This window comes from Dermacentor silvarum, chromosome 3, assembly GCF_013339745.2.
Source record: "Dermacentor silvarum isolate Dsil-2018 chromosome 3, BIME_Dsil_1.4, whole genome shotgun sequence".
Taxonomy (NCBI): domain Eukaryota; kingdom Metazoa; phylum Arthropoda; class Arachnida; order Ixodida; family Ixodidae; genus Dermacentor; species Dermacentor silvarum.
Genome location: NC_051156.1, coordinates 171,457,885 through 171,480,800, shown reverse-complemented (window position 1 = coordinate 171,480,800; position 22,916 = coordinate 171,457,885). Strand labels below are relative to the sequence as shown.

General features: G+C 45.7%; 1 protein-coding gene across 1 annotated transcript in view; it reads left to right on the top strand.

Annotated features, from left to right (window-relative positions):
* The window catches only part of LOC119446090 (uncharacterized), a 437,832-nt gene that overhangs the window by 28,508 nt on the left and 386,408 nt on the right, over window positions 1-22,916 (top strand). The gene's annotated exons all lie outside the window — the stretch shown is intronic.

Below are 22,916 nucleotides of genomic sequence, written 5' to 3'. Positions count from 1 at the left end.
TGTCTGTCAGTTTTGTAAATGTTTGCCAATTATTTTGTCAGCCTATGGTTCTTGTTAATAGAGATATTCATTGCAGAAAGAGCTAGTACATTGTATTTAATTTTAAAGGTACTAGTCATTCGTAGATTTTTTGTCTTCAGCATTTGTTCTGCCCCACAACTGTTTCTTAAAGTCTGAAATGATGTACTCGCCTCCTTAGCAATGTTCAGCGAAATCTGTCAGTGTGTCTTGTTTAAAATACTGTTGATAGACCAGATAGGTTATTTGTTATAAATTATAACGATGATAGTGTAGGACCATAATAGGATTGGCGTTGACTCACAACTGTGCCCAACTACATCCAAGCAGGTGTACCATACAATGTGCATGTGCTCAGAAGAGCTGAACGCCACAAATAAAAAAGTTATGGCCACCCAAGGCTTTTACATGTTGAGTGTCATGTTTTAAGAGCAGATTATTTGCCAGATGTAATTTATCCTCAGTAAATACATAAATCAGTTATGTGAGGTGTCTTATTTTTATGTTGCAAGTGCGAAGTTCCTGTGATCTTGCTTGTTTCTATATGGTTTCCTTTGTGAGTATGAGCGATGTAGGTTGCCTCGACGCATATTCTAAAAACTGCTTCCTGATCACTGCGACTAACGAAAGTTAACTTTCACATAACTTACCCGGTTACTAATATCGCAGACTTCACGTTTAATTTTATTATGTTTGATGTTATGTTTATCTACCAAGTCGGTTTTGTCCTACATTGAAACATATTCACCCATTGCACAGTGGGCACCCAAATTATGAATATCTGTTCTTTCTTTCTAACTTGCTCTGGTGTTTTCTTAGCTTAGCATTGGTGCAATGGCCTGTCTGCACCTGCAAAAAGGTAGCAAAGTGGCTAAAGTTAAAGGTCGACGAAAAGATAAAGATACCAAGCCGTATATTCAGAGTTTGTATACAATTAAAAAAATTTGACATTCCCCTATGGTGTGAAAGTCGCTTTCGGCATCAAATGAACTGCGTAGCCTATTTGCTAGAGTACACAACAAAGTAAAAAGTAACTCTATGTAGCAGCGGCAGTGGAAAGTTCAGCACAGAAAATGGGTTATTTCACGCACCATTAATGTGGCTTATCAGCTGCTCCCATTGTGTGGGAACGCATATGTTGAGTAGACTAGCCTTCGCGCCAATGTTACCTTAAGGGGACACCAGAGAAAGGTAGAAATCAAAAACAGATATTCACACTTGGCTGCCTACTGTGCATTGTGTGGATGTTTTTACTGTACAAAAGACTACTGTGGTACATAATCACAAAGACAAAAAAGTAAAAATTAGTGTTATATGCCAGTCAACCTTCTGTGACCTTCAGTGTTCATAGAAACCCCTATTTTCTGTATGTGCCAAGCCTATATAGGCTTTACGTAACTCAGTCATGCTTGCTAAGTTAAAAATCGGAACAAGAAAACTCACACGAACTTTATATGAGTGACATGCAAAGGATGGCACCTAATGTAACCTAATGCATTTACTGAGGGTAGATTACAACCCTTGTTGTGATGACTTGTGATGAGTAGAAGAAGCCTTCCTCACGTCTCTACTTTCTGTATGTGTCTTTTGGCTCTTCATGCACCATTTGTATTGTATTGTTACAGCGGCATGTGTGTAGCTGGGTACAGTTTAGTTATCACCTGGTATGCTTCCTTCCTTGTCCTCGTCATTCATGCCCTATCTTTGTCGTAACAAAATACAGCTACCTGTGCTACATATTTTGCCAGCGTGTTTGCTTTATGGCAAGTCTTGTATTAGTGCTTATTGCAATCAGTGAAATTGTTGGTGTCTTAAAAAACTTAGTCTTAGGAAAACATGTTTATGTCATTGTAAATAAAATGTTTAGCTTAAATATTGCTGTATGTTATCTGTAGTATTGTCAGTTAATAAGTTTTTATGCACTGTTGCAGATTGTATGAGAGAATAAAATTGGTGCACAAGTTTTTAATATGGTGTTTTCAGATCAATTTTCAACTCAAGCTAAGAAACATGCATGGGTTGTGTGGGAAAAGTGCCAACAAGAGTACCATACGGTAAGACAGCTGTTTTTACTGTTAAATTGGTTTATCGATGCCAACCAGTTGCTGTCGGCATTTTATAGTGCATAGATTATTTAACCTAAGTTGGAATATTGTTCTTATTGCACTTCATTATCTGGTTCTCCTTTTTTCACCAATGTTGCCCTTCGTTATATTTATGTGTACGTTACTTGCATAGAAGGTTAAATTAAGTTCTAAATAAAAATACGCATGTAAGAACAGTGAAAGGGGTTTAGCTTCAGAACCTCTTGACATAATATAACTTCATGACTTGTGTTGCAGTGAATTCAACTTTTTCACGTGTGACATACTATTTTGGAGCGTCATTATGGCTCAGAGTGACATTTCAGTGTCATACACATGCAGCTGCAAGGTGCATATTGGGTGCTTCTCTAAAACTGTTTTTCTTGGTTGGCCATTCTCTGCTGACTGATACATTTGACACTTCCAGAAGACAATACCAAAGTGTTGAAATACTCACTTTTTTGTTGTTAAACTGCCACATGCTTCTTAGCAGACTAGCTATGGATTCGTAATTATTCTATGTTGTTTTTTCACACTAGTAACTTTGCACGGTGAGCAAAAGTTTTTGACTCATTTTGAAAAGTGGCTCGACACTGCCAGCCAAGAGTCCAATGACTTAAGTGGATTAGTTAGTTTACTCTATTTGCAAGAGCCCTGCACCATGCCTAACGCGACACACACTAGTGGAGTCATCAGACTCGTCAAGAATAGTTACCTGACTCTTTCAGCAGTGGTCATGTGACCCTCTATTTTGACTCATCTGACTCATCTAGAATAGTTAACAGACTCCCTCAACAGTAGTCATGTGACCCTTTATCTTCAGTCGTCTGACTCATCTAGAAGAGTTAACAGACTCCCTCAGCAGTAGTCCTGCAACCTTCTTGAAAGGTTTCAGGAGACTACTAGAAAATAGTGTGCATGACTATTGCGTGAGGAGTTCAGTAACCACCTTGTATACATCACAGATAGTCTTGGGACTCTCTGGAAAAAGAGAGTTCGGGTGTCTCCACCAAAGTGTGTCATGTATGTGGCGAGTTCCGACTCCGCGAAAAGAGTAAGGGATACTCTTTTTTTTCTTAGTGTGATGCTGCAAACACGTGCGTCGTCAGCTACACGAACCACCGACGCCGCACCAAACGTTTTCAGCGCTTGCCGCTAGGGTACAACGCATGCGCACTCAGGACATACAAAAGGCGGATTATTGACTCTTTTCGCGGAGCAGTTTGCTTTAGAGAAAGGAGATGGCGTTTACGGCGGCGTGCTATACCTCTCCTCAGCAACCGCGCACGAATATGAAACCATTACCTCTTCTACCTTGCTTCTGTGCGATCAACGGTCGGAAATTCAACTGAGTTTTCGCTAACGCACTGTGTTCCAATCATGCTAGATTTAATCATGTGGATTGAAGACGTGTGCACTATTTGGCTGCAAAAAATAGTGACTGGCATGTTAAGGAATGGAATGAATCTGTGTGGCCAAGTTCGCGGACCGCTGCTGCAACTGTCCGAACGTGTTACCGGCACTTCGAGATGTACGGCTTTCCTCCATGATACAGAAATTTGCTCATACGCCAGCATTGTATCGCTAACCTTCAAAGAAAGGGCTTCAGCCCCGGAACGTCGGCAAGTGTGAGTACCACTCGTTAAACAATGACAAAGAGAGTAGTGCCGCTTCCTGTCATAGTAAGTTTCGTGCACGTTACCTATACACATCTTAAGCCCACTCTATCGCCCACGTACGAAGAAAAATTGAATGGGCGCACACATGAATATATGTGCTCTATATACTCACAATAAATGACCGACTACACCGATGGCGCACGAATGGTCGACGAATGGTTTCGTGACGGTCCACAAGAGTAAGCGATCGAGTTACTAACGGTAACATATATTTGCTACAACTGTACAAAACAGCTGCGTTATGAGCCTTGTGCGCAGCAAGAACAAATCTATCGGAACTGAGCACACCCGCGAGCAATTAGGGCGAAACTAATTAGATAGTGGCCGCACCGAGGTACTTTACTGAGTCAGAAACTGACAAGCCGCTGCTTCAAAATATTTGCCAAATAAACTACAAAGAGCAAAACACACTAATCTTGATTCAATTCATCAGGGGAATGTTTGGATAGCTTCGAATACATATTTAACCCCGCTATTAGAACAAGCACTATACACGCTGCTCGCGCCGTTTGGACATAGCTTAATCAGCTCCGAAGGCGCTTTTGCATGTACTCTGAAGCTGTGATCAAAGCTTCGTGTCGTTCACCCAGTCACCGTCAACGATATCTCCCAAAAACAGAGGTTTTCTAAGCCGCGCCGGCGTCATACACTTCAAGTGAAAACAAGGAGGCAACGGAGGCAGCTGAGGCAAGCAATGGACGCGTCACCACGTGATCAAACATGGCAGCGCCCACGGGATCTCCGCGAAAAGGGTCAATAGGGAGCCCAGAACAACGCTTGCATGTAGGCTAGAGCACTGCACGGGCCGATTTTTGCGGCCCGGGCCCGGCCCGGGCCCGTCTTTACATTGGGCGGCCCGCCCGAGCCCGATCAAAACTTTTATGGCGAGACCCGGGCCCGGCCGGGGCCCGGAAATAATCTACGTTACCGGCCTGGCCCGGCCCGCAACCCCTTTACCTTAAGCCCGAGCCCGGCCCGAGCCCGACTCGAAACCGGCCCGAACCCGGCCCGAGACCGAAAAATACATGTTTTTCAGAGTTGAGAAGCCCGAGAATCACTCGCAGAAAGCCCGAGCCCGGCCCGGGCCCGCGTCAAAAAACGCGAGCCCGGCCCGGGTCAAAAAGCACACGCTGTGCCCGAGCCCGGCCCGAGCCCGTGAAAAAACTTTACCCGGCCCGGCCCGGCCCGTGGGCCGGGCCGGGCTCGGGCTTACCCGAAATGTAGGCTCCCTACTGTAGGCTCCCTACTCAATTATTAAAATTAGCGCCATCTCTACCGTCCTCCCCGCTTCGCGCGCTTTTTCCCTCAAGCCCTGTTTGTGGTGGCGGCCCCTTGTCCGATACAGCGTAGCAGACGACGCCACGCGTTAATACGATTGGGATGACAACCTCCCAACGGGTCTGTCGTCTCCGTGGTCAAACATTCGGAAGGCGGGCGCCGCCTGCGCCGCTGAGTTACTCGCAGCACCAGTAGACGGCGCTAACCTCCTCCGGGCATCTGCGAAAAGTAGGGAAGATATTGATATGATCAGAGGGGTATCCTGTAAGAGCCCACCTAGTGGACTGTCCACTTCGGCTATCGCGATTGGCTCCAGCAGCACGCGCGAGAAGCAGCCAGCCAGTCTCTTTCTCGCTCGTGCAGCTAGAGCCAATCAACGGCACTCTTTTCTCCTTTCTGGGGTTTTACGTGCCTATGAGGCTCACCGTAGTGGAGGGTTCCGGATTAATTTTGACCACCTGGGGTTCTTTAACGTGCCCTACAACACAAGCACACGGGCATTTTTGCATTTCGCAATGGCACTTTTATTGCTTCAAGATGGAGGATGACGTGGTAAGCTGTGCATGTGTACATGCATGCACATGTTTTCTGCGTCATATGCCTTGTTTCTGCTCTTTAATATGCATTCACAAATAACTGTACATTCCCAAAATCATTTATTGCAAGAAGCCTAGGTCGACTGAAATGGGACTAGCTCAAATGCTCACGAATTTACCACACTTCTAACAAAATGAAGCTTCTTGTGTTGGGCACGAGATTGCAATCCATATTTGGCCTCCGTTAATTCGTAAATGCTTTTAGAATGTGGCCGAAACTTCCTACATGCATGCACCGAAATCCCTAACTTTACTGCGATTCTGCTCTGCGATACCGATACGAATGCTCGCATGCCGCCGCGGTGGCTCAGCGGTTACCGTGCCCGGTTGCTGACCCGAAAGACGCCGTTTGGGCCCCGGCCGTCGCATTTCGATCGAGGCGAAATGCTAGAGGTCCGCGTACTGTGCGATGTCAGTGCACGTTAAAGAACCGCAGGTGCTCGAAATTATCCGGAGCCCTCCACTGCGGCGTCCGTCATAGCCTGAGTCGCTTTGGGACGTTAAACATGATAAACCAATGTGCACATGTACCTAGGTAGTAAAGCTGCAGAAGTGCACTTGTGCCCCAGATACGAAAAACATTAAAATAAAACGGCGGCAGCATGGCACCCGCTAAACAATAATTTTAACTCATGTTCGTAGCATGGCGATCCACGCCGAGGCAAGAAACTGGACGAGCGGGCAAACTCGGGGCAGAGTCGAGCTGCTCTCGCTTGAGTTACACGACATACGGCCAGAACAATCGTGCAGAAGCACTTTTATTATTCAGCATTATAGCAGTCCGGCTACTCCACGTAGTAACGTACCTTGGATGAAGTGAGCAGAGCTAATCTGGGAGCTCTCAGTAGACTCCCACATTTGAAAAAGACCGTTGACGAGTAAACGTAATGAAAACAGTCGATGCTCCAAGAGCTACTCGCCGTCACGCAACACACTGAATGCCACAAGTCGCACTTATATGGATATAACCGAAAAATAACACAGAATATGCGCAGGGCGAGCGCGCGAGCGAACAAATACCAGAAAAAACGAGCGAAAGGAACGGCTACCAGAAGTTTCCTAAGGGCGCCGGATGCCGGCGCACAGCGTTGCTAGAGCGCGGTGGCGCTGGATGAAACCGTCTATATGTAGCATCGCGTGTCGCGGTTCTGCCAGTCGGTGCGGTGATCGGTGCGATGACTCAATATATCGTGAATTGAAAAGACGTATAGAGCTGCGCTCATATTTCGCATGAGGCAGTATCGCAATTGTCGCTGTATTTTTTTAAATGCGAGTCTGCAGGCTTGTAGAAAAGTATATACGAAATGTTCCAGGACACTATTTCCTGCAAAATCGGGAGGAGTCGCCGTTGTCACCAAGTGCCGATTGCTCCTGGCGTCGTCTGCTATAGTCATCAGTGGGTACACGTTCATGTACGACGTTCGTTACTGGTCATTGCAGTACAGTTGCTGCGGCGCACTCATAGATTTGTCGGCCCTTTTTCGACGATGATCTGCGGCATTTGGCCTTCAGCTACCGCATGTTAATTCGCTGTAATACTGCGTTTGTATATCCAGCGCATGCTGCGTGTTCGGTCGCCCGCTCCGTTGGCTACAGACATTCCAATTTTGTGGCTTCTCAGCGTATTATGCGTATCAAGAAAGACGTTTGCTGCCATTCACTGCAAACGAGGTGGTTGTTGCGATTTGTTAATGCATGCATTGCTTTAGTGGCATTGCAGAAAAATACAATGTGGAAGTTCTGGTAGAAAGGCGGAGTAAATTAGTGGTCAAAATAAAGTTACGAAAGTTTGGCGCTTCACTGTCTCTTCTCTTCTGTCCCCTTTTCACAAAATGCATTTCGCGCCACAGACAAGTTCACCTAGGAAAGTTACGCAGTCTTGTGCTACTCTGCTGACCTACGCAAGATAATCTTAATTAAATTTATTTGCATGCATCGTGACATAGTTCGCCCCTGCAAGTTAGTCAGCTCAGCGTAACGCTTTCTTTTTTGCGGACATTTTCCCGTCGAGGTTCGTCCATGGATGAGAATTAGCGCTGTAGAAAGAGGTGACAACCTCTGCTTAGATCACCGTTTTCAATATGCTTTGTTCTGTAATCGCGCCATACGTATTTAAAACTGAAACAAGAAAGTTGAGAAGTTCAGGCTGGCTGTTACTTTACCGAATAAGTTGCTGTAGCGGGGGGGGGGGGGGGAGAAGGTGGGGGATGAGAAGGGTACACGTACAAAGGCGCAATAAAATGTTCACATTCTTTCCTGCGTTTTCTTTAGATATAACATTATCTTTAGGTTTACTATGATAAAGTGATGTCTTACGAGTGGGCTCCGGTAATCTGAAAGTTCGTTGAACAGAAATATTTCTTTGCTAACCTAACATAACAATATTTTTGCACTACAATGTGGTTATGACACTTGCAAGAAATATAGTCAAGCATGCTTGACGATTGCGAAACATGATAGAGCGCCGTGCAACTAATGTTAGAGATAAATCGCTTGCCACTGAGAAAAAAAGATTTTTCTTGTCAAAAAAAAGTTTGGTACATGAACCACAAAGTGACTAGAATTGTGAGCTAAATTTAAAATTATCATTGAAATACGGTGCCACTTAACCGGAGAGAAATCTTGTGAATGGGTCATGGGATCGTGTTTTAGTTCAAAAGCTGCGCAGACTCTCATTTACTCACTCGGCGCGACGTTCTATGACCGAGTCACGATATGTTGTCATTGCCCGCGAGGACTGCGGTTATAAGACATTTATTTTTTATTTAAAAAATGAAATTCTGGGATTTTACAAGCCGAAACCACCTTATGATTTAGAGGCACGCCGTAATGGAGGGCTCCGGGTTCATTTTTACCAACTGGAGTTCTTTAACGAGCACCTAAATTTAAGTATACGCGAGCGCTTTCTCATTTAGATCACATCGACATGCGACCGCCGCGGCCGTGGTCGAATCAGTGACGTCGAGCGTTGCAGGTCAACGCCATAGTCACTGTGCTACCACATCGAGTGGTGATATAGCAGATACATTAAATATATAACATTTGCTGTCTTCCTAATGCTGTCATGTATAGAATTAAAACTAGAAAAAAACACACAGTAATTGGAGAATGCCGTGCAACGCGAGCCGCAGTCAGGGCGCTAAAAAACAAATGAAAATGAAGCTATTGTATAGCTGGAGCGTAGCAGACGACGAAGGTGGGTCTGCCGACTCACATTACCGGCGCCGCCATTGGTAGAGCACTAGGCTAAGAGAAGAGCGTAAGCAGGTGTCAATGGTTCCTTGGCAAGTCAAAAAGTTGAGATTACAAGAAGTGTCAATTAAACGAAACAAACACCGTGAAAAGAAAATGGGTCCGAGTGAGCTCGTGCAAGACAAAATTTAATGCAGAAGTGAGTTCGGTACATAATATTCGCAAAAGAGACAAAGGTGCACCAAAAATGTTTTGAAACCATGTAAAAGCACTAGGAGCTCCAACTGAAAGTTCCCAAATTACTATGAGGGATGAAGACGGTAACATCTTCGAAGGAGACGATGTGCGTTGGCAAATCAGATGGGTTAAGAGGGATAACTTTTGGCAGGAAAGAAAGCCTAGATCAGATTTAAACAGAACCAGCAGCAGCAGAGAAGCCTGAGAGATCACAATTCAGCATAGAAAGCCTTTGATGGAAAAAAAGTCGAAGAAAATGTCCACAATACGGCGGCCGCAGGACCTGATGAAATCCCAGCACAGTTATCCAAAAATCGAGTGATTAGAACGAAGAAAATTCTGGTTGGACTGAGTGAAAGCAAGATGAACCTCGTCTTCAAAGGCATGGGAGGCAAGGATAAGACGAGCTTGTACAGGCCAGTTCTGGTGACGTCGGTTATATATAGAATGACAATGCAATCCATAAAATTAGAACTGTCGAAGTGGTTGGAGAAAAATGATGTATACTTGGGGAACTAACCCATACAAAAATACTTTGTTACTTTCTTTAGAACTCTTACCAACTATCTATCAACTTTAGTAACATCCTACGTACTTTTACTTTCTATTACCACATGTTACAAGAAAGTTGGTACGACCTGTTTTTACTTCGGTTTGAAGAAAGATTCTTTAAAGAAAGTTTAAAGAAAGTTGGTAGGCTCTGTTATAACTTTTGTTTGTAGGAAGTTTGATCAAAGAAAGCTTAAAAAAGTTGGTAGGCTCTGTTTTACTTCGGTATGAAGAAAGTTTCTTTTAAGGAAGTTTAAATAATGTTGGTAGGCTGTTTTAACTTTCGTATGTACGAAGTTTGTTCAGAGAAAGTTTATAAAAAGTCGGTAGGATCTGTTTTTATTTCCGTCTGAAGAAAGCTTGTTCAAAGCAACATTAAAGAAAGTTGATAGGCTCCGTTCTTGTTTTCGCTTGACGCAAGTTCGTTTGAAGAAAGTTTAAAAAAAGTTTACGGAAAGTTGGTAGGCTCTGTCAGAATCTTTGCAACGATAAAGGGTGAGATCACTCTCACGGTCTTTTCAGTTTTCTCACTGTGTACCACGTAGTAGCGTGGAAAGTTCTCAACTTGTCGGACAAAAAATTTAAAAACTTCTTCGGTGCGCCCCCTCTTTTGGGGGCGATCAGAAAGCGCGGGAAAGAACTAGCCATGCAAATATTCCTGTTTCGGCCGAAACGCCAGCCACCCACCATGGAGTCCTACTAGGGGACGCTGCAGTGCCTGTAAACATAGGCCCTGCAGACGCCAGCTGTACTTCACCACTATAACCGAATATGAAATAACGTAGGCAGGCTACTCACCCTCGCTGCCAAGAACATCGGAAGGAATATAGAAGAGAGTAGAAGACAGGAAAGATAAAAAGTAAGAGAGAAAGACGAAGGTTGGAGAGGAGGATAGGGAAAGACAACTACCGATTTCTCCCGGATGGGTCAGTCCGGGAGTGCCGTCTACGTGACGCCGAGGCCAAAGGGGTGTGTTGCCTCCGCCGAGGGGCCATAAAGGTTCAAGCACTCAGCATCGGCTCCACCCCCAGGATCCCCTTTTCCCCGGGCACAGCTAAGCCACGCACGGTTAAATGTGGGAGGGTGCAACCCTCGTGTGCTCGGGTACGTGGTGGCGCCACTCACCAAACGCCTGCTTGCGCAGACGCCCCTGCAGGGATGGCTTGACGATTCTCTAGCAGACATTAACGTTTTTTTCATCGGAGTACACCGTGTTTCGTTCCGACAAAAACATGCATGGGGAGGTGTTTTTATCTTAGTTTATAGTGCATTCAAAAGTTGGTGTATTGACAACCGGACCAAAACTGCGAACTGGCGGTACGGAAGGTTTTGTTGTCACCCGGTAGAACACTGAAAGAGTGAGAACAAACTTTATGCAAAAGAGCGCACGAGCGTAGGTAGCTCCTCCGATCTGCAGTGGGTGGTCCCCTCAGTCCAGGAGTCCAGTGGTCCTAGCTGCTTTTCTCGCTCAGCAGACCACTTTGAGCTGGTCCGACGAGTGGGAGCTGGACAGCACTGCCTCCCATTGCTCTGTGGTGGTGTGTGTTGTGGGTGTGAGCTATGGTGTGATTGCGCAGACCCATACAATGTGGTAAAACGTTGCGCATTGATCGCAGTGTAGGCATTTATAAGAATACAGCACAGGGTGCTAAAGCGCAAGATCAGCGTGGTCGTGTGTTGTAGCTTCTGTATGGCGCATCCTCCGCCCCCATTGTGATGTTATTGGGTGCAGGATCACTCGACAAAGAGATAGAAGCAGCACGCAGAAGCACAAACACACATCAGAAATGTATTGGAGACACGTAATACATTGAAACAGCATACACGCAACAGTTCACCAAATTACGTTCTAGAAAACATGCAGCTATATACAGACCAGTCAAACGTAATCTGCCTACAGTTCATTCGGAAGCAGGCGTCGCCGTGTCGGAGACGTCGCGGAACCGGTGTCGGACAGCAGGGTCGGACAACAGGGCCGGACAGCAGGGTAAGGCAGCAGGGTTGGACAGCAGGACCGAACTGCAGGGTCGGACCGCCTCGTGGAGCACAGGTGGCTCTGCGCCGCAGTCGATGTACCGAAGCCTCCGCGTGCCCGGTTTCACGACGGCGGGGTTCGCGCCGGCAAGCACAGTGCAGCAGCCCACCAGGTCACGTCCACAGCTGGCAAGGTAGCCCTGTGGCCGCTCACCCGAACACTCGTTCAGCCAGGCTCAGGACCGCGAGCCCTCCTGGACCCGTTGCCCAGCGGAAGAACTGGACGATGTAGCTCTGTGGCCGCTCAGCTGGTGACAGCTTTGATTCGGGTGCAGACGTTGTGACGCGAGCGGCGATAGCTCCTATGAGCCGGACGCCCAGCGAGGAAGCTCTCTGCCGTCGAACGCTAAACCTCGCGCACTGCTCACGCCAAGGGCCACGCTTTGTCGAGCCACGCTTGCCGAGGCGCCACTGTCGACGCTCACCAACGGTGTCGATGATGATGATGATGACGGCCTTAAGGTACGTACCCAGTCACGGGTATTGGCCAAGAGTCGGTGTCCTGTTCGCCACCGCACAGCACACTGTCTTCATTTGTTTGTTTGCCACTCCCGCCTGCCATATATTATCACACCCATCTTTTTGTAAGTGTATGCCGAGGATAGGAAGTCTGTCCACCTTGGGGATATCTCTAGGACCCATTCAAAGGTCGATGGTTGGTGCCATGGTTGTTGGTCGTCCTCGTGAGCGCTTCTCGATTATGAGGAGCTCCGCCTTCTCCAGCGGGCAATGCAGCCTGCTTGTCTCCGCGTTCCTTGCTACGAGTCTACTGCCTCATGTTTTTCTCCTATGGACCCTCCGACCGTCCATATCGTGATGTAGTCAACATACAAGGCATTATTTTCTCGATTTTCTCATCAGTACCCGTTATTTTCTCGAGTCGGGCTGGGAGGTTTCTCATGGCTACGTTGAAAAGTGTCGGCGACAGCAGTAGTCCTGGTGGCGTTCCCCTATTCGGCGTGTCTACTCGCTGCGACCTCCCATTTCCCAGCCATATATCATAGCTGTATGATCTGTGAGGTAGCCCTCACGTATTTGTTAGTTTATCGGCCGCATTGACGAAGATGCACTAAGCACAGGCCGCCCGGTGAAAATGCGGAACTCTTGATAAGTTTGTGTGATGAGGTTCTTTAAATGAATTACTCGCTACTGAGGCACAGCCTCAGTGCATGAAATGAAGAAGCCGTTCATTACCACAACAAGCCATTCATTAAAGAAAATACAGCGAAAAGAGAAAATGGAACTCAGCAAAATAACCACAAAAACAAATTACGATCAAGTCTAGAAAGAAAGCATGAAAGTCAGAAGGGGCTTACAGTTTCATGGTTCGCACTGGAGCTGTGGGATGGACTAGAAGGGGCGACAGAGGCGAAGCTCGAAGTGGAGTAGCGGTGGCGAAACCAGAAGCCATCGAAGAAAATCATGGTCGCCCCCAGGCGAACACCAGTGATCCAATAATGCAGAAAGAAGTTCCTCAAGTTCCACTGTGATGTTGGGAACATGGATAGGTACCCTTAGTACGGTAGAGGTCTTGTCACCGGACACCAAGTCTAAGGCGTTCACCTCTGCTACCGGTACAAGGGCTTCATTTCACCCATGTCGGTCGGCACGTTATCATCAGGCAGCCATGATCAACGCTGCTATGAAGAGAGGCATAGTAGAGACTGGCAACAACAGGACGCCCTTACGGCGTTCGCAAGCCGGAACTCGGGCACAGCGCTGGAGACGCTGTGCCGCCTGGGTCGGACGCCCTTCCGTCGTTCGCCAACCACAGGCTGCAGGAAAAAGTTGGATGTCATGTCGATCCCAGGTGGGAGCCTGGAGCGGCTTTGGGCCAGGAACTCGAGTGGCCGCTACTCCCGCACCTGGTCATCTTCTTCCCCATCTTCTTCTACGTCTGCCACGATGGCTGTCACTTGCTTGCTTCCTTGCTTGTTGCTCACTTCTGGCACTTACCCACTATGATCACGGCACTCGCGCACTTCACATATCACAGTTTGCAAGACGCCAATGGCTCACAACATTATTGTGATAGCCGGCGACTCAGACTTCCGGCCGTTCTCTGAAATCAGGAATAACGGTTGTTCGACACGGGCTGTTTACATACTGCTCTAAGCACCTTTGTAAACCGCTTGATTTTGACGCAGTACGGGTTACAGCCGACGAGGGCAATCTCAGCGATATCTCCGGTTCTTGATCTCATATTCCTAAATTAACATAGTATGATTAGTGACACTTACAGTCTACCTGAAATAAAGAACCACAAAATTGTTTTTTCAATAATTTACAGTCCTAAATTATTGAAAGTAAATTACGGCCAAAGAAAAATATAATTTTACGTTCAAGGAAATTATAAAGTGATTTCAGACGAATATTTACTCGAAATTGAACAAAAATGCACTGAACGTAATGTCGACGACGGATGATCCTCACTAAAAACAAAACTCCTAATCGAGAATCAGAAATGCTTGGTTCTAAACTTCACAGAGATAAGGCGTGTGTGATGCTTAGAATACGTAGCCTTGTAAAAAAAACATTTACCCATGTCCTCACGGACTCGCGTGCCGCAATTCTGGCCTACGAAAGCGGCAACGCATCTAAAGTAGCGCGTATACTACGTACTAGCGAGCTCAAAAAAGAAATTGCCTGCCGCGACGGTCCCCCGGCCTCCGAGAGACTGGACATTCAATTTAATGACTTGCTACTTACTTACCAAGAAATCACCTAACACCATCGAAAAGGCAGAATCAATTACCCGCTCCCGCACGCCAAACTCGAACGCGCGCAGGCGGCCGCGTTTAGAATGCTCCAAACAGACTCGTATCAGTCAGGAGGCCTACTAAGTCACGGCAACTTAGACATCCCGGCAAATTGCCCAGACTGCCCAGAACTTTATTGTTCACTCTCGCACATGTTATGGCAATGTACCATGTTACCAAAGCGCCCTCTCTCCTGTGAGCCCGAATGGGAAGAAGCCCTCAAAAGCCCGGACGTCAAACTCCCACTCAAGGCCGTCCAGAGGGCCCAAGAACTGGCGCAGCGTCACCACGTTCCAATCCGGACTTGGTCGTCGCCTACGGTTTCAGCCGGAGGAGCTCCCCGCGTGGAATCTCCAACAGCTTAAGACGCCTCAGGACCTCAATAAAGTTCTTGACTGACGGACTGATGAGGCTTATTTGCTCGCTTTTGCACAAGCAATAGAGGCCTTATCTTAGACAAAAATATCCGAAAATCATCTTTAAACCAAAACAGCATTATAGAAGCCAAAGTTATCTTATAGTGTAACTTGTATTTATTCATTAGAAGCAGAAGCAATACAGTGTGGAAATTAATTAAGAGTAATTACAAGCAAGGATAAGGAATACGTCTCGTGAAATCTAATGGAATCATTGCAGAATACACAAGGCAAAGCCATTGCTCTGAACGACCGTCTGAAGTCTGTGTTTCTGATGCATTCACACCGTTACTTTCTTAACAAAACGTCATTTTATGCATTGAAGGATAAAAGTAACCGGAATGCCAATGCATTTCTCCGCAAAATTCTGGAATTATCTCGAAACTGGTGTCATCCTGAGAACTCGCTCCAAGTGGATCCGCCTTGCTAACTTCACAGCTAGAATTTCACTAGGTAAACACTTAATTAGTGACGTTTTGTTCATTTGACAATTATGCATTTCAATTTTTTGTGCAAGTTATGTCCGCCTCTTCAATCAGTCAATCAATCGAATTTTTTTATTTTTTCACAAAAAGGTTTTGCAGATAGAGGTATACAGAAGGAGGTCCCATAGTAAAAACTGAATTGGGACCTCCTGTTCATGGTTAACATAAAAGTTACAATGGCAGGAACGGTAGCTGAATGAGTACAATTGTAAAAATGATAAATAATAATACAGACACAAGTAAATAACGATATTAATAGTCAACAGTGTATCGGCAGTAAGTAATCTAATGAAACTAGGTAAAACTAACATATAATTGGAGGAAAAAGAGATAGGAAAAAAAGAAACATTAAAGAACAACTTAAGCAACATGCTGACGTACATAAGAACGGCAGGTCTAAAACGAAAGCGGGTAATACAGTACACTATGTCACATACATATCACATAACAAAAAATTTTTCAATTCATGGCAAAACCTATGGGCTTTCTCTAGTTTTATGACAAATGGTAATGTACTCCATGATGATATGGTTGCAAAGTTAACGGTCTGCTTGCCATAATTAGTACGTACTTTGGGTAGAATAAAGCTATTATGAAGCGCGAAATGTGTTGGGTTGGTGTTCGTTAGAGATAACATAGGAAATAGCGACAATGTGATGTTGTCATTTATTAGTTTGAACAGTGGCAAGGTTGAACTTGACAAGGCGAGTACACCTTTTCATGAGCTAGAATTGTTGTATGTGCCACAGGCAACATTTAAAATTTTTTGAAAGTGTTCCCAGAAACACCCGGTATACCATTATCTGAGGAGAGCAAGTTCCGCCTTCTGAGCTCTATAAAGCGACTGGCCCAGATAACGTCTCTAGTTTAGTGCTAAAAGAATGCGCACGCCAATTAGGTCACCTTGTCGGCCTACTCTTCACCCTCTCAAAAGAACTTGTCCCAGAAAAGGTTGCACATAGAACTCCAGTCTACAAGCAAGGGCCATTAAAACTTTATATACGAAGTAATTGTAAGCGTAATTCTAACATAATTCAATCAATTCTAACATAATTCTAGTTCTTGAGCGGGATTATTCAGAGAGGCAGACATTACTTTCAAGAGAAATTGAAACCTATATTGAAGTAATTAAAAAACGCGAATTACCTTACTAATTGATTACTTTACGGCACGTATTCAAATTTGCGAATTCTAGCCGGTGATATAGCAAGACATATCCACCTGGAATGAATTTCAGCAGACAGCAGTTTGGAGATATGCGCCATCAAACTCGCCGTAAAAACGCATTGTTGTTCCACTTGCTTTTTGAACAAAACGCTCTTTAGTGCATTGAAACACAAAAGTAACTGAAACGGCCACGTATTTCGTCCCACACTTTGGGAAATAATGAATTGAAAATGCTTCATTTTCAGACGGAAACGTCATGCAAGCTCACCAGCTAAAATTCGTAAATTGCAATATGTGCTGTAAAGTAACTAATTAAGTAGTCATTTAGTGAGTATTCGGTGATAGTTGAATATGTTTTCTTCCCATGCTACTAATGTACACCTCTTTAAATAATCCAGCTCAAGGAAAATAATTATGCTACCTACCACAGGCGATTGTTGAAAATTCCAAAAATCTTAAAAATTACCACCGTGTAGAACACCGACTCATTCAACTTTTCTGTAGTTCCTCTAAAATGAAGGAACACATTATTTGTAGCGGTATAGGAAAGTATCTGCCTACACATTTCCTTTTTTTCAGAACCAGCATAAATTTTGCCCAGGCTTCTCATGCTGCTCACGATTAGTAGAATTCCATTTAGTTATAGCATCCTTGGTTGACAATGACATTTCAGTGGACTGTGTAGTGTTAGACTTCAGTAAGGCTTGCGATAAGGTCAGTCACTTCAATTTATATAACAAAGTAACACGCCTTGGTCTCTCAGATATTGTAGTCAGCTGATTGAAAAGCTATTTTGCAGGCCGTAAACAACTCCCTTTAGTAAATAGTCTGTGTTCTTCATTGGGTCCTGTTACATCGAACGTCACACAAGATCTGCGTTGGAACCACTAATGGCCTTAATATTCTACAATGACATTTCAAAAGGAATTTGCTGACAAATTAGGCTTTATTCCGGTGGCTGAGTTGTTTACCGCCCAACAGACACTGTCAGAGACATAGAAAACCTCCAGTCTCATTTGAACGGAATTCTTATGTGGCGTGATACCTCGCCCATGGCTTTGAATATTATCAAATGTTATTACTTTCGTTTCACGACAATATACTCGGATGCGCCAAATTATTTCTTGTATTAACGACGATACACGTCCGTGATTCACAGAGGCATAGTACCTTGGAGTGCACTTCAATGTACTCTTTCCAAGCAAGAGCATAAAATAATAATAAGGCAAATAAAACTGTCGTGATCTTGGTCCGTAGTTTGCACAAAAATCCCTACAAGCATAAAAAAGTTTCGGTATACAACGTATTTAAAGGGACCCTGAAGCGATTTGACGATTTTGTACAAACGTACTGAGTTGGTAGAGTAGGTCCTCCCGATCATTAATTGACGCATCTAACCGCTCCACATAAAGCGTGTAATGTCTTATAAGGTTTTAAAAAGGTACATCGCTACCAATCGCAGCACGCCCATAGGCTGAGTTTTGTGACCAAGTGACGCGATTTGACCATAACACGTCAGTAGGGCCAGCTATCCGATAGGTTGCCCAGGGCGCGTCATCGATAATTTTTCGAACAATATGGTGAACAAATGTTGTTCGTAATGATTTAGATGGTTCGTAATTTGTTTCTATAAAAAGAAAGTAAGCGAAAGAGAATGCACAAGGACATGTATCACTATACTAAAGGCACTTCCGGCCCACAGCAAGTGTCGTCTGCTTGTGTTAAAACGTCCTCCGTGTTGACGAGAGCTGCGCGGTCAGTGTTGGTCTTGTTCTTTCTTTTCGCGAGCACCATGGTTCGCCCTTGTTGCATTGTGGGCTGCAAGCGTAGTGATCGGCGACATGTCAAGCTGCGACATTGTGCCCCGCTGCAAGGCAGCAGACGAGCAGAGTGGCTGCAGCGCATTGGACTGTCGGTATCCAAACGGCGCCAGTATCTACGCGTTTGCGGCCGTCACTTCACGTCCAAGGATTGCCGCAATCGAGTTTAGCGTGTCCGGTATTCAGGTAAACGCAAGCGCAAGTTAACTGGCCGTTTTACCACGTTTTACGTGATGAACGGAGGCGCAAACGTGAACTACTTGCACGGTGCAGCCACCTGGCAGCACAAAGCTCAAGGAAACGCACAGCTAATATAGCAGTAATCAAGTTTTTTCTACTTTGCTGCTGGCTCAAATTTTCGACAGGAGCGTAATCCTGAACACATTGTCTTTTGAAATGTTTACATGTTTTACACTTGGTTACATGAATATTAGCTATGAATATTAGCTCTGTATTTGGCTGGTTAAGCTCTGCGCCACTAGATGGGTGGACCGTGCATGCCGATCAGGCCGATCAGGCCGCTCACGCACGTCTACGAAGCTCCTTCATCACAGCGGTATGGAGGAGCTTTCGTTTACGTGTCTGCCTATCCGTCAAAAGACCCAGTTCGCCTGTGGTTACCGGAATACCGGACACGCTCGGCGCTGCGACAGAACGCTCGCAACGCACGCTGCTTAATCGCTCTCGCTGGAGATCGACGGCCGGCGGCTAGCGGAGAGGTTGGAGAGCCTTCGCGCGCAAGCACCAAGACAGCCGGAAGTAGACGATAACACGTCACAACCTGACGTAGAGCCAGCGAAGGCAGAGCTTAGCCCCGATCACTCGGCGAACGAGTTGAGGAGGACATGCATGGCTAGGGAGGAGGGTAACTTGTAATCAACCGTAGCTCTCTTAATATGAGACGCTTCACTTAAATTGGGACGCGAATGTTTTACTGTAGCTGTACCCTACGCGTCTACAAAATTGTTCCAAACCGTTTCAGTGACCCTTTAAAAGCCTATCCTCGAAAGCACCTGCGGGCTTTGGGACCCTAATCAGAAGGACCTATTCGACTTTATGGAAAATATGCGAAGTTGCGCTTTAATATTCATTGAGAGTTTATCGTCGTCTCAGCAGCGCCACGGCAATAAAGACAAATTTACAGCTGTAGTTACTAAACCACCATAGGTGCTGCATTTGGCTAAATGTTTCTTTTTTTAACGATATTTACTACGAACGGATTGGAGTGAACAAGACAACACATAAGTTACTACCACACTACTTCTCTCAGCAACTAGGCTATTGCTTGAAGCTTCGGGTAGTTACATTTAGAATCAATTTACTCAAACACTCTTCTTTTACGAGCACAATTTTTCAATAGCGTACATTCTGAACAGGTGACTACTGAATCGAAGTTCTGCGGTGCAATTTTATGTATGCAAGGGCGAAAATTGATTGAAAATTTTGTTGTTCTTTATTCTCTTTCGTTTACTTCTTGTTTTGATGTACTGGCTCTCTATCAAAGTATTGTTTCAACATGCTGTGTATTGTAGACGGTGTTTTTATTGCACTATAATATTTTATTAACAGTGGCCATGTCTGCTTCGCGCTTCACCGCGTACTACGTTGCTGTACAAAAAAAATCGCACGTACAACCTCATCCCCCCGCATTGATTCCATTATAGCGAATGCGGGATATTGAAATAAATAAAAAAATATATGTTGATGTGAAGTAATGGTGATGGGGATATGTTCCGCAATGGTAAGTGGTACGCTACAACCACGACGGGCTCTGTTAAGTCTGAGCGACATACCATGTATCGTTCGGTATAACAATATCCTAGTCTAGAACATAGCAGCCCTAACTCTCTAAATATGCGATAGCGCACTCATATTGCGATGTTACGACAGCTGTGAACGCCTGCGTCACAGGCGACCTTGCACGTCTCATTTATAAAAGTGACATCTCTAGTCCTTGTACGCACAAACTTGAGAGTTCGGGTACACTATGACGCACTAGCGTACTATTTAAAAACGGAACGCATGGCCACTACGTCTCCCCCGTCCTTTTGTAACGCGTTACGAAGGAGCCATAGCGTGGTTGAGGGTGTCGTAACATCCTCGCACATTCTATACTTTATCTGAGTTACATGCCATATGTAACACCTTCGGCTATCCCTTTCATAACGTAACACTTCGAATAGCCGATATTTTAGTTGATATTAAGAGGAATAAATGGAACTGGGAACGTCATGTAATGCGTAGGATGGATTCCCGGTGGACCATTAGAGTTACAGAATGGGTACCAAGAGAAGGGAAGCGCAGTCGAGGGCGGCAGAAAACTAGGTGGGGCGATAAAGTTAGGAAATTTGCAGGCGCAAGTTGTAATCAGCTAGCGCAAGACAGCGGTAATTGGAGATCGCACGCAGAGGCCTTGCCCCTGGAGTGGACATAAATATAGGCTGATGATGATGATGTAACACTTCTTATTAATTCGTACTTTCTTTTTGATGAGTTTATGCTGCTGGTGAGTCAGGGTGAGATGTGTTATTTTTTTGTGGGCTAATAGGGTTACCGGTGAAACGTCCGTGCTGTCACGTTGTTAGGCTCTAACTATGATCGTGACGAAAGTTATTCTTTCATACGCTAGCCTACGCCGGCGATGTAATGCTAAAAAACTAGCAGCTCTCACAGCTGCACAGGTGGTCCGCACATGCTCGTGCTCAGCACGTGCTCGATCCACTGCTCCCGCATTCGTCGTGGTCGTCTGCGTCCACAGCTGGCTGCGTTGCCGCTAATCATTCCAGCGTAGAATTTCACTTCTCTTCGGTCGTCGTAATGGGGAGGCCACGTTTACGGGGGTATGAGCCATTGCTTAAGGGGGTATGAGCCGTTCGTTGTCTTACGTAACAGACAGATTTAATTTTGAAGAAATTGCATGGAAATCTATCCCGAACGAATGCGCCCAGGAAAGGGTTCGTCGTCGACGTGCCAATTCTAGTGTGAGGGCTTCCGAAGCCCAGGAAGAACGTCAGTGAAGAGCTGTGGACCCCCAGTTGAGGGAGCGCTATGTCGGTAACAAACGTCAGCAAAAAGCCGCCGACCCCGAGTTGCAGGAGAGGGATGTCAAGGCCAAACGTCAGCGTCGTGTAGCCCTCCAGGAACCCGACAACGGTGGTGCACGACTCGGCAACGCTAGCGCCAACTTCCCCGTTGTGAAGGCCAGGTTTCAACGCGAGTTTCTCAATCGGAACTTCGGAGCCAGCTGCAGTACGTGTGACCGGTTGTGGTTTGAGCATAACGTGGTACTCGTTAGTGCAATTCGTTCGGAGGAACACCGAAGAAGCACACAAGCTTCGCTTACGCCCATTTCCTCAGCAGGGGAAGGGCGACAAATTGTTTATTGTGATAGCAAATATATGGACACTCCAGGCGAATTACCGCCGCAGTCGTCGGCAGCGTCACCGAGATCTACAGTAAAAAGAACCCGTGCGATATTACCACAGCCACGTGCCCTATGCTGTGGGTGCGAGTGAAACCGTGCAAAGGTGCGCCGAGAACGGAGGTGGCTCGATCTCGTGCAGTCGAGGGAGGATTTAAGGCCCGCAGAAAGCGCGCCGTCTTCCATCGTGTGCAAGACTTCAGGACGAGGGTGGAGGCGGGGGCCTTCAACTTCGACGACAGCTGCGCATGGCGCCGCTGAGCAGGGCCACGCGGGCCCTATCTTGAAAGCATTCAGCGGTGCGTATAGTCTAGGCGCGCTAAGGGCTGACGGCTTCGTGTGTTCTGTGCTCTCGCATCTCAGTTCAGGTTGAACTTGATTGAGGTTGAAGGGAGAGGCAGCAGGAAGGCCAATTCACTCACGGCTGCTGCCGCTCTTCCTAGCGCCAGCATTTTGACACTGAGTTCCCACGGCCACCGAGTCAGAAGAGTTCGTTTTTGCCTGTGCATAACACTCTGCTTGTTAATTTAGTTGGTAACTGAATGCTTATAGGTTTATACGGTCGATAAAACTATCATTACTTCGTATAGCTGTCTAATTATCTGTCACGATCAATGCTGTGCCTTTCAGGCGAAACTGAGCCATTTTCTTTTTTCACATTGTAGTTAGTAAGCTTGGCAACTATTAGGTGGCATATGTGAAGTTCGTAAATGTCAAGCCCGTGGCTCACTGCAAAAAAAATGACTGTGAAAAGACCTAGGAGCGGTGTTTAGTTGTTGTGGTTAGTTTTGCTTTCACATGGTATCTGCTTGTGTTGGTGGGTTAGCTACGTTCGTTCCCAATCTTTCACCTAAAGCTTCCGCATACCGGCATAGTATTTTTTATAAGTTAGCTTGAGTACTATAGAAAAAGCCTCCGGAAACAACAATTGCTGTAGAGCTTGCCGCCAAGTAAGGGCAAATTTTTCCATCACTGCAGATTTTATAATTTGTCCACTGTAGGGGACACTATATATGAAAATACCGACATTCTGAAACAGCATGGCTGAACCGAAGTCTGTGCTATGTGACTCAGTAACTTCACGCTCTTTGTATCAATGATAAAGGAGAAAGCAAGGACCGCCAGTCAGGAAGCTGAATCTTCTGTGCAGCTCCCAGCAGCTCCTGTCTCAGCAAAGCGAA